This window comes from Cynocephalus volans, chromosome X (genome assembly GCF_027409185.1).
Source record: "Cynocephalus volans isolate mCynVol1 chromosome X, mCynVol1.pri, whole genome shotgun sequence".
Taxonomy (NCBI): domain Eukaryota; kingdom Metazoa; phylum Chordata; class Mammalia; order Dermoptera; family Cynocephalidae; genus Cynocephalus; species Cynocephalus volans.
Window position 1 is genome coordinate 38621610 of NC_084478.1, and position 12203 is coordinate 38633812.

The window sequence follows — 12203 nt, forward strand, 5'->3', positions numbered from 1 at the left end:
TTCCTCCCCCTCCCCTGTTCCCTAGTGGCCTCGGTTCTGTTCTCTTCTTTTGGAGGTTTGGTGTATTTGTGGTGATTGTTGTATCTTTCTCCTTTTTTATTTATTTGTTTATTATTATTATTGTTATTATTTTTTTTGTCTCCCACTTGTGGGTGAAGACATGCAGTGTTTCTCTTTCTGTGCCTGGCTTATTTCACTTGGCATAATTTTCTCCAGGTTCATCCGTGTTGCTGCGAATGATGGAGTTTCATTCTTTTTTGTGGCACAGTGGTGTTCCATTGCATATGTGTACCTCATTTTCCTTTCCCAGTCATCTACCGATGGGCATTGGGGTTGGTTCCAACTCTTGGCTATTGTTAGTGGAGCTGCAATGAACATGGAAATGCAGGTATCCCTTCAAATATCCCTTCGACATAATGATTTCCAGTCGTTTGGGTGTATACCCAGCAGTGGGATTGCTGCATGCCCATTGTTTTAGTTAACCCTCCTAACAACCCTGTCAGTTGTTGGTATTATCACCATTATACCAGTAGTATAACTCCTCCTAGCCCTCCATCCATCAGGTGTGTGCTCCCAATAGGGGATGGAGGTGTTTCCCCACTCTGCCTGACCCAGGTCTGTGCACACCAGAGGAACCCGCAATCCATGGCATTGTTGATCCAATTTTTATTGAGGGCCTACTATGTTCAGGGATTCCTCACCCTTCAGGTGCTCCCACACCTGGGGGAAGATTTGACAGTAGGGGCAGAGAGCGAGTGTCTTAACAGAGTCCAAAGAACGGGCATTGAGCTGGGCAGATCAGGGGAAGCTACAGTGGGAAAAGACTTCGGGTAGAAACGTGAATAAGCCAGGTGTGCCCAGGGTAGGGGTGCAACTCCCCAAGCAGAGAAATGAAGGTGGGGAAGGTCGACCACAGGTAGCCTTGAGGGGTGGGCTGTGTGGTTTAAGTTAGTGAAGGGCTGGGCTGTGGGCTCCAGCTGAGAAACCGGTGCACTGTCCTGCTCCAACTGTCCCTCACCCTCCCCAATTCAGCCAGTCCCAGAAACTGAAGCTAGTATTTCTAGTCCATCCAGAAGTGGGAAAACCTCATCTGGAGCATCCGCAACACCACCGCTGAGCAGAGGAACCTGGACAACCGCGTCTGCTCTCTGGGCCTCCGTTTCCCCATCTGCACAAAGACCACAAGAAGTCCCAGGATTCTGTAGTCGCCTGTGCGGGTGAACCCTCTCTCCTGTTCGTTCAACACGTGAACTTGGTGCGGGAGAGCTGCTTGTGCAACGGTAAGGCAGGGGCGTGGGGCGCTCGGGGTCGCCCTGGCCCCGCGAGGCGGCAGAATCCCGGGGCACCAGAGAGCCTCTCTCGCGGTGGCCGCCCGCCTTCCCCTGGTGCGGGGCCGAGCCGCTGCCCGGCTGGCCTTCCTCTACCACCATGGCAGCCCGGACGCTGCGGTTCTCCCAGCTCTGCTCCTCAGCTCAGGCCAGAGGGGACAGGAGCCAACCAAGTTTGCCGAGCATCCATCAACCTTGACACCCGATCCCAGCCCAGCTTTGCCCTTGTCTTGTTGTGTGATCTTGGTTCCCTGCTCAGGCCCACGGCCACGGCCATACAGGTGTCCCAGAACTCAACCATCTCTTGCCCATGGTTTCCCCCTTCTGGAAGCCATACATCTGTGCAGGCTACCGGCCGCTGCATGGGACCTGGCACTTCTACTTCCCCATGGTGTTCCAGCAGCACAACAAGGCGGTGACACACCTGCTGGAGGCCCTGGCTTTGCTGCTGCGGCTGGCCGTCTTTGTGGGGACCATGGACTTCTGGGGAGACCCACACTCCCTGCCCCTCTTCATCATTGTTCTCGACTCCTTCACCTACCTCTCCATCAGTGCCTTGGCTCACCTTCTGCAGCCAAATCTGAGTTCTAGCACTACAGCTTCTTCTTCTTGGACTATGTGGGTTTGGCTGTGTACCAGTTTGGCAGTGCCTTGGCCCATTTCTACTATGCCATCAAGCCTTCCTGGCATGCTGAGGTGTAGGCCATTTTCCTGCCCATGGCTGCCTTTCTCGCCTGGCTTTCCTACACTGGCTCCTGCTACAAGTGCATCCAAAAGCTGGGCTTGGTGGGCCTCACCTGCAAAAAGGTGCCCTCTGCACAGGCCTATGTGCTGGACATCAGCCCCATGGCACACTGCATATTGGTGTCCCCTGACCCTGCCATGGACAACCTCTCTCTTCTCTACTACAAGTGCCAGGTGGTCTTTCTGCTAGCTGCCGCTTTCTTCTCTACCTTCATGCCAGAGCACTGGTTACCTGGCAGCTGTCATATCTTTGGGCAAGACCACCAAATTTTTCATGTCTTCTTGGTTCTGTGCACGCTGGCTCGGTGGAGACCATAGCACTGGGCTGTGAGGCCTGGTGGCCCATCTGTAAACCTTTGCACACTCACTGGCCCCACAACTTCTCTGGTCTCTTCCTGCTCACCATGGGCAGCAGTGTCCTCACTGTGTTCCTTTTGAGTCAGCTGGTGCACTGCAATCTCAATGAGAAGACCACATGAAGGGGCGTGGCGGCTGGTATGGAAGGACGCACAGGAGCAGTGGACAGGGTTCCCATCTTGGCTCCAGATGGGAACAAGTTGTTTCTGTCTGGCCTGCAGTGACTCTCTTTGCACACCTCAACTGCCAAGGGTAGCACTGGCCCACCCTTGGATTGGGGAATTGGCTGGGAGCTGCTGGGGTCCACTCTTGGGCCTGCCCCAGCTCCCTTCCCTGGGAAAGGGAAAGAGATGAAGTTGTGGGCCACCCTGGCTTGCCCCTCCACTGCCTCTCACTAAGGTTGAGGCTGGGGTCAGCTTGGGTTAGGACACTGGTTTGGGGCTTTCAGATTGTCTGGGTGTTAGATGAGACTTAGGCCAGAGTCAAATTTGTCCTAAAAATCAAGGGAGGCTACAGCAACCTCTACCCAGATTTCCTTGGTGGATTGGGAAGGGTCAGGCCCAAAATATTGTGCAGAATCTTACTGTCCTTTGAACGCCAGCCTCAAATGTTAGAGCTGCAGAGAGCCCCAAAAGTAGAAGATTAGGTCAGATGCAAATGAATCCCATCTACTGTCCTTCAATCACCATCCCAGACAGTGACCCTCAAATTTCCTAGTTCTGGCCTCTGCATCCTGCATAGCCTGTTCCCAGCTTCTCTCCCAGTTCCCTTGCTCACAGCTCATTTACCCATTAAGTGTTTCCTCTGTCTCTGCTCAGAGGCAGGCTATTGGCTGGGCCCTATTGATCAATGCAGGATGATAAAGGCTTTAATTTCTTAATGAATTGTTAGGAGAAGTACTGAGGAGGGAATAAGCAGTACTGCCTGGGACCCACAGGGTCTTGGGTTAGGAAGTATGAATAGAAATTTGCAGATAAATAATAGGAAGAGTATTCCAGGCACAGAGGAAAAACCTGTGCAAAGGTCTAGAGGTGCTAAAGGAGGAGTTCACTGGAGCTGGAGCTAGGTGTGGTCTGGATTCTGATTTGTCCTAGATGCAATAAAGTGACTGTGACAACAACAACAGCAAAAAGAAACACATGTAAAACACAAAACTATAAAACTTCTATGAGGTAACATAAGAGAAAACCTAGATGGCTTGGGGTATGGAAATAACTTTGTAGATACAACACAAAATGCACAATCCATAAAAAAAGCAATTGATAATCTGGAATTTATTAAACTTAAAACTTTCTGCTGTGTAAAAGACACTATGAAGACAATGAGGAGACAAACCACAGACTGGAAGAAAATATTTGTAAAAGACACATCTGATAAGGGCTGCTCTCCAAAATATACAAAGAATTCTCAAAACTCAGCAACAAAAAAGCAAACAGCCTGGTTAAAAAATGAGACAAAGCCTTGAAGAGACACCTCACCAAAGAAGATACACAGATGGCAAATAGGCATATGAAAAGATACTCAACATCATATGTCATTAGGGAATTGCAAATTAAAACAAGATACTACTACATACCTATTAAAATATCCAAAACCCAAAACACTGATAAAACCAAATTCTTGTGAGAATGTGGAGCAACAGAAACTCTAATTCATTGCTGGTGGGGATGCAAAATTATACAGCCACTTTGGAAGACAGTTTGTTAGTTTCTTAAAAAAAATAAACATATTCTTACCATGTAGTCCAGGGATCACACTCTGGTATTTATGCAAAGGAGTTGAAAACTTAAATCTATGCAAAAACTTGCACACAACCAAGTTGTCTTCCAGTAGATGAGTAGATAATTAAACTGTGGTACATCTAAACAGTGGAATATTATTCAGCACGAAAAAGAAATAAGCTATCAGCCATGAAAAGGCACAGGGGAATCTTAAATTCACTTAACTAAGTGAAAAAAGCTAACCTGAAAAGGCTACATACTGCATGATTCCGACTATATGACATTCTGAAAGAGGCAAAACAAGAGACAGTGAAAGATCAGAGGTTTTCAGGGCTTAAGGAAAAGGGAGAGATGAATAGAAAGAGCACAGAGGATTTTTAGGGCAGTGAAGTCGTTCTGTTTGGATATACAGTTGTCAAAGCCAATAGAATATACAACACTAAGAGTGAACGTTAATGTGAACTATAGATTTGGGGAGATAATGATGTGTCAGTATAGACTGATTGATGGTAACAAATGTATCACATTGGTGGGGGATGCTGATAGTGGCTAAGGTTATGCATGTGTGGAGGCAGAGGGTGTATGAAAACTGTATTTTCCACTCAGTTTTGCTGTGTACCTAAAAGTGTCCCCCAAAATAAAGTTTATTCATTTTAAAATATAATATATGAGAAAAAAGATTATATGAGAATAAATATTTGTAAGGCTAACTTTTTTTATCCTCTGGATAAAACCAGATAGTAAATGATCCAAGCACCTCTCTACAAATTTGAATGAATAAAAGGTATCCATATTTTTAAAAAGTCAATGTCCATAGGAATTGATTTTTATAGATAAAGTAGAAAAAAGTGTGTAGTATTTTCATGAAATTCATTTATTGTATGTGTGTTGTAATCTTTAGATACAATAATAAAAAACAGTTTCTTTAAAAAATAAAACCAATGCACAGATCACACAAACACGTAGGAAAATATGATGTGAGTGAGAATAAACAGAATCATTAGACACCACAAGAAAAAACAAAAATTCAGCTACCATAATTAATTGACAGACTATAAAAGAGCTTCATATTTGTAAAAATAATGAAATGCAAGCTGAAAAATATTTATGGGAAAGAAGGGACAATAAAAATGATAGAGCAGGTCTGAAAAAAATATTAAGTTGATATTCCAAAATTGCAAAATATAATAAAAAAAATTAAAAATTCAATGGATGGAAGAAATAATGGTGCGGGGACAGTTTTTAGGACACAATAGCAAATATGCAAAACTTATGAAAGACACTAATCTACAGCAAGAAATCTACGTGCAGACACACACACCTCTCTTTCTTGATCTCTCTCTCTCTTTCTGCATATACATATTAATATATTATAGAAGCATTATTTAAACAGCCTCAAACAAAAAACACCATAAATGCCCATCAAAAGTAGAATGCAAAAATCAACTGGTATATACATTCAGTGGATATTATAGAGCAATGAAAATGAACACTTCTGCTTCACGCCACAACTGTTAAGGATTTGCAAACACGATGCTAAGCAAGAGAAATGAGGCACAAGATCATACAAACAATGTGTCTGGATTTACACACAGTTTAAAAACAAACAAAACTTTATATTTGAGATGAAATTACAAAGAAAAGCAAGTAGGTGCTTAGCTAGCAATGATGGGTCAAATCCTTCTCACACTGCATTATTCTGACCTTTTCGATAGCCACATCTACCTTCTCTGACCTTCTCTGATGCCTTCCGTTTCCACTTTTAAGGACACTTTTGTTTACAATGGGCACAACTGCATAATCCAGGATGACGTCTTTATTGTGAGGTCATCTGATTAGCAACCTTATTTTCATTTGCAACCTTCATTCCCCTTTGCAATGTAACATAACATATCCAAAGACTCCAGGGATTAAGACCTAGGAATCTTTGGGAGGGCTGTTACTCTGTCTGCAACCAGTTATATTCTCTACTGAAGTTTTGAAACACATTTTTATGTCACATAGTTTCTCTTCAGTCCACTTAAAGCCACATCTTGATGTTAAATTTTTATTCAAAATTGATATAAAACATGCCAAATTTCACTATTGTTCCTCCAGTGGTTTTACAAATTTACTATGCCAATATGGAAATTAAGCTGAATTATTCTCTCATACAGCTCAAAGCTAAATATAAAATGAAACTAAATATGTAGTTTTTTTGTAAAAACATATGGTACTATCATTATTCCTTAATTTCAAATTCTGATATAGACAGAACTTTTAACTAATTGAAGTTACTATCTAATTCGAATACTGAGAAAAGGAACAATTTACCATATACGTATATCAATAAAGAGTATTACTATATGGAACAAAAGCAATGGGAGATATATATAGAGAGAGAGACACACACACACATTTATACAATGCATATTAATCTATAAAATTATTGGCTCCTAGCCTCCATACAGCTGCTGTTTTTATCCTCCTAGTAAGATGGATCAGCAAGTAACCGCCCTCTTGTTACATGAGACTTTCTCAGTTTAGTATTGGTCTGTTTCCTACCTATGCAACACACAAAAACTTGCTTCTGTTTTTCCACAAAGTAACTGGCAGATATATTAAAGCTATTGTTTTTTGATCTAAACTTGTGATATCAGAACCAAAACCTTTACTTGACTGAGTATTTTAGACCATCACAATATAGAGGGTATTTCCATACTTTTAAGAATTGGAAAATATCCTCTAATATCACCATTTCATGTTATTTAAAAACAGCTGAGGCACAAAGAAGTTGATTTCTAGTCAAAACAGAGTTGCAAACAAATCTAGGATTGAAATTTGACCAATAACACTTAAATCCACAAAAAAAGTACTAGATCTTTCTTCAGTCACCTAACGGTGAGTGCATCATCAAAAGGAGGTACCATTTGTAGAAGTAGCTGACATAATTCCCCCTTAAGTGAGAAGAGCATCCCATCCATCCATTCTCTCATCCGTCTATCCATCCATCCTTCTTTATTATACAGCCTAATAGGATGTATCACAATTAACTGAACTTTTACTTGGGAACATATGTACACCAAACTTCCACTAAAATGGTAATCTAATTCACATTTTTTTTTTAAATTCTTGATAAAAAATTAAAGCAGCTCACTACTTTTTAGACTTCCAATATTGTTGGCCTCTATGACAAAAACTTACCTTAATTTAACAGAGAAACTGACTACTTTCCATTCAGCATTGCAAACTGTCAAAGAAAAAATTGCTTTAGGAAATTCTTAACTGCTGTTAAAATTACATATTGGGAGTGCCTTTAATCCTTAGTGACTTATTCATTCATTCAATAAACATTAATTGGGCACCTACTATATAAAAAGCACTAAAATCTAAGATTTTAAAATATAGCAATTGGAATAGCACCTAAAAACCCATCTCATTTGATCATTCCAATCAAATATATTTTTTCTAAAGCCTTGTTTCATTTAGTTTGTGATTTTTCAGAATCATATGCATCATACCACTGATTGCTAGAGACACATATTTGTCTGTAATGTTACCTTGAATTTCTAAATAAAAATATTAGCATAATCCTAAATTATATCACCAATTCCTTGATTAACATTTTTAAAATACCCCTTTCATATCCTTATCTTTCATTTAAAATTTTATCACTTTTCAAATAAAAATCTGTTTGCAGATGACTTAGAACTACAATTTATTAATGGAATTTTTCCTGATTTATGAACTCCTTAGTCTGAATTTCACATAAAAGAAAATAATTGCAATTGTTGCTGCTAAGATAAAAACTTAATCATCTAAATATACACTTTTTTGGTGAAAATTACATTTGTGGGCCTTGTATTTAAGTGTTGTTCATGCTTTACAAATTCACAAACAGAGGATGGTGACAGAGAAGGTGACACACTGTCTCTTACATGGAGAGTTTCCACATCCGCCAAATTGCTCATGCTGTAGTGACCTGAGCACATTGTCCACCAGATTCCACAACCACTTGAAGTGATATTAACAAACTTTTAAAATGGTTATAATGCACAGCAATTCCCATTCTAAACAGGGCTGCTGCTATTTCCTGGGACAAGCAAGTGAAAGAAATAAGCACAGGATAGAGGTTTAAGTGTCTGGTATTGCCTAGCTCAAAGAGGCTCAGTTGGCACCATCAGTCTTGAAGATGATCTATGTTGGTTAGGGATTAGCTAGGATTTCAGCAAATATAAAAAGTGGTCTTCAGATATGTCTTCTATAGACCAGACCAAACTCTTTCCCATAAATGATGTGTGACATTAGAGGTATCATATGTACAGAGCCCTAGGACTCCATTTGGTGTGGTGGTCCCATTGAATTCCTACCATAGTATGTGATCCTTATGCTTGAGAGAGGCTCAGATTTCAAGTTCAGAGAAGGAAGAGGATCAGCTTAATGAGCTCATTGGCCTCAGCCAGCAGCTCTATTTTATTTTATTTTATCTTATTTTATTGGTTATGAATATTCATAGGGTACAAAGCTGACCGTCACCACTCGTGCCCAAGATGTGATGGCCAGATTCATACTGTGTACCCATTACCACAAACTGCATTTGTACTCAGTGTCCCCCACCCAATTATCCCTAACATCTCTCTCCGTCCCCCTCTCCCCCCCCACTCCACTTTGTAGCCCTAGGAATGTTCCCTCCCTCTGTAAGACAATGGCACTACTGTGATCTTTCTTTCATTCCTTCTTTCTCTCTTAGCTCCCACATATGAGTGAGCACATGCGGTATTTATCACTCTGTGCTTTGCTTGTTTCATTCAATGTAAGTTTCTCCAGGTGCATCCATGTTGTTGCAAATGGGAGTATTTCATTCTTTTTTATGGCAGAGTAGTATTCCATGGTGTATATATACCACAGTTTCCTCATCCAGTCATCCATCAAAGGGCATTTAGGTTGTTTCCTTATCTTGGCTATTGTAAACAGAGCTGCAATGAACATGGGAGTGCAGGTATAACTTCGACATGATGATTTTCTTTCCTTTGGGTATATACCCAGAAGCGGAATTGCTGGATTATATGGAAGTTCTATCTGTAGTTTGAGAAACCTCTGTACTGTTTTCCATAGTGGCTATACTAATTTACAGTCCCACCAACAGTGTAGGAGTGTTCCCTTCTCTCTACACCCTCATCAGAATTTGTTATTCTCCCTCTTTTTAATTATATCCAGTCTAAATGGGGTGAGGTGATATCTCAATGTGGTTTTAATTTACATTTCCCTGATGATTAGTGATGTTGAGCATTTTTTCATGTACCTGTTGGCCATTTGTATGTCTTCCTTTGAAAAATGTCTATTCAGTTCCTATGCCTATTTTTTAATTGGGTGATTTGTTTTTTTTTACTGTGTAAGCTCTTGAGTTTCTTGCATAATGTGGATATTAATTCCTTGTCAGATGTATAGTTTGCAAAAATTTTCTCCCACTCTGTAGGTTGTCATTTCACTCTGTTCATTGTGAAACTACTAAGGGAAAATATAAGGGAAACACTTCAGGAAGTAGGTCTGGGCACAGACTTTATGAACGAGAGCCCAAAAGCAAAGCAAAAAAGGAAAAAATAAACAAATGGTACTATATCAAACCAAAAAGCTTTGTCACCTCTATTTTACAGTTGGAAAGAAAATGGCAAGGAAAGAAAAACATCTTATCCAAAGTAGCATATTTACTCTCTATTTTAATTAATTTTTGTATCCTACTTTTTAGAAAACATTTATTTGTACATATTTGTGGAGTACAGTATGTTGTTTCAGTACATGCTTATACTACACAATGATTTGCTTAAGTTAGACAGCATAGTTTTGTGCCCTATTAGTCCACCCTTCCCCCCCCACCTCCGGTAAATATTATTCCATTGTGTACATATACCACAGGTTTTGGGGGGCTTTGTTTGTTTGGTTTTTATACATTCATCTGGTTTAGGTAGATTCCATCTCTTGGCTGTTGTGAATATAGTGCTGCAATGAACATGGGAGTGCAGGTGTCTTTTTGATACATTGATTTCATTTCCTTTGGGTATATACCCAGTAGTGAGATAGCTAGAACACAGGGTAGATATACTTTTAGTTCTCTGAGGAACCTCTATACTGTCTTCCACAGTGGCTGCACCAATTTATAATCTTGCCAGCAATGTAGGAGAGCTCCTTTTTCTCCCCATCCTTGTCAGAATTTGCTTTTTTTTTTATTTATTGTTTTTTTTTTTTTTTTTTTTTTGTCTTGTTGACAATAGTGATTCTAATTGGAGTAAGGTGTATCTTATTGCGGTTTTAATTTGCATTTCCTTGATGATTAGTGATGTTGAGCATTTTTTCATGTGCCTTTTGGCCATTTGTATGTCTTGTTTTGAGAATGTCTATTCAGGTCTTTTGCCCATCTTCTTTAAAATTGTGTTATTTGGTTTTTTGCTGCTGAGTCATTTAAATAACTTATATATTCTGGATATTAGCCCCTTGTCTGCTGAGTAGTTTGCAAGGACTTTCTCCCACTCTGTAGATTGTCTCTTCACTTTGTTGGTTGTATCCCTTGCTGTGCAGAAGCTTTTTAGTTTGGTGTAGTCCATTTATTTTTTCTTTAGTTGCCTGTGCCTTTGAAGTTCTACTCAAAAAAGCACTGCCCACTCCCATTTAACATAGCATTTCCCCTATATTTTTTTTCTAGTAGTTTCACAATTTCAGGTCTTAAATTTAAGACATATCCATTTTGAGTTTATTTTTGTGTATGGTGAGAGATAAGGGTCTGGATTCAATCTGCTGCATGTGGATACCCAGTTTCCAGCACCACTTATTGAAGAGGCTGTCATTTCCACACTGTATATTTTGAGCAGGATTGTCAAAAATCAGTTGGTTGTAAGTGTGTGATTTTATTATTTCTGGACTCTCTATTCTATTCCATTGGCCAATTTGTATGTTTTTATGCTAGTACCGTGCTATTTTGGTTACTATAGCTTTATAGTATATTTTGAAATTAGGAAGTGTGATGCCTCCAAGTTTGTTCTTTTTGTTCAAGATTGTTTTCGTTATACAGGGTCTTTTGTGGTTCCATACAAATTTTAAGATTTTTTTTTCTATTTCTTTGGAGAATGTCATTGGTAGTTTGATAGGGCTTGTGTTGAATGTGTAGATTGCTTTAGGTAATAAGGACATTTTGATGATGTTAATTCTTGTGACCATGAACGTGGGATATCTTTCCATATATGTGTCCTCTTCAAATTTTTTCACCAATATTTTACAGTTTTCTTTGTAGGGGTCTTTCACTTTTTTCATTAAATTTACTCCTAGGAATTTCATTTTTTGGTAAGCTATTGTAAATGGGATTACTTTCTTAAGTTCTTCTTCGGCTGTTTTGTTATTGGTGTATAGGAAGTCTATTGATTTTTGTGTTGATTTTGTATACTGCCACTTCAGTGAGTTCATTTACTGATTCTAGTAATTTTCTCGTGGAGTCTTTAGGGATTTTTATGTATTGGATCATGTCAGAGTTGTGCTTTGATATCTGTTTCATCAGCCAATCATGAAAGCCTGAAGACTATCCATACTGCCTCTACTGGGAATCTAAAGCATAATGTGTCCGATATAAATGCATCTCTAAGACAAAAAGGATTGAGACCCAAACTCATTGGCTGATATTTCCATAAGCAGTTTTCCTGCCATGATGGAGTTGGAGGGAATTTGGTGGTGCAGATTCTGAGACTGTTGGAGTCAGACAGCTGAAGTTGGATTCCTTATCATGTGGAGGCACTAATTGAGCTGTGGCAGCACTTTGGACTCCACTTTTCAAGATGCTGGAGTGTGAATCTGATAAGTTCTGTGTTGGGAGCCCAGGATGCACCACAGTAAACTGAGCAAGCTGGGCCCCCAGATAAACAAAACTCAGCAACAGCTGGGAAGCAGGTCTAAGTGGAAGGCTCTTGAAATCCCTGTGCATTGTAATACATACATCTAATTACTTAGAAAATACTTAATGATCACTTACTATATGCTACGCATTGTTCTGGGCACTGGAGTTGTGTCTGAACAAAATACATCTAAATCCCTA

General features: G+C 40.1%; 1 pseudogene; it reads left to right on the top strand.

The window, feature by feature from the left end:
• The first annotated feature begins 1638 nt into the window (after positions 1 to 1638).
• Positions 1639 to 2551, top strand: LOC134367896 (membrane progestin receptor alpha-like; annotated as a pseudogene).
• Positions 2552 to 12203: the final 9652 nt, after the last annotated feature.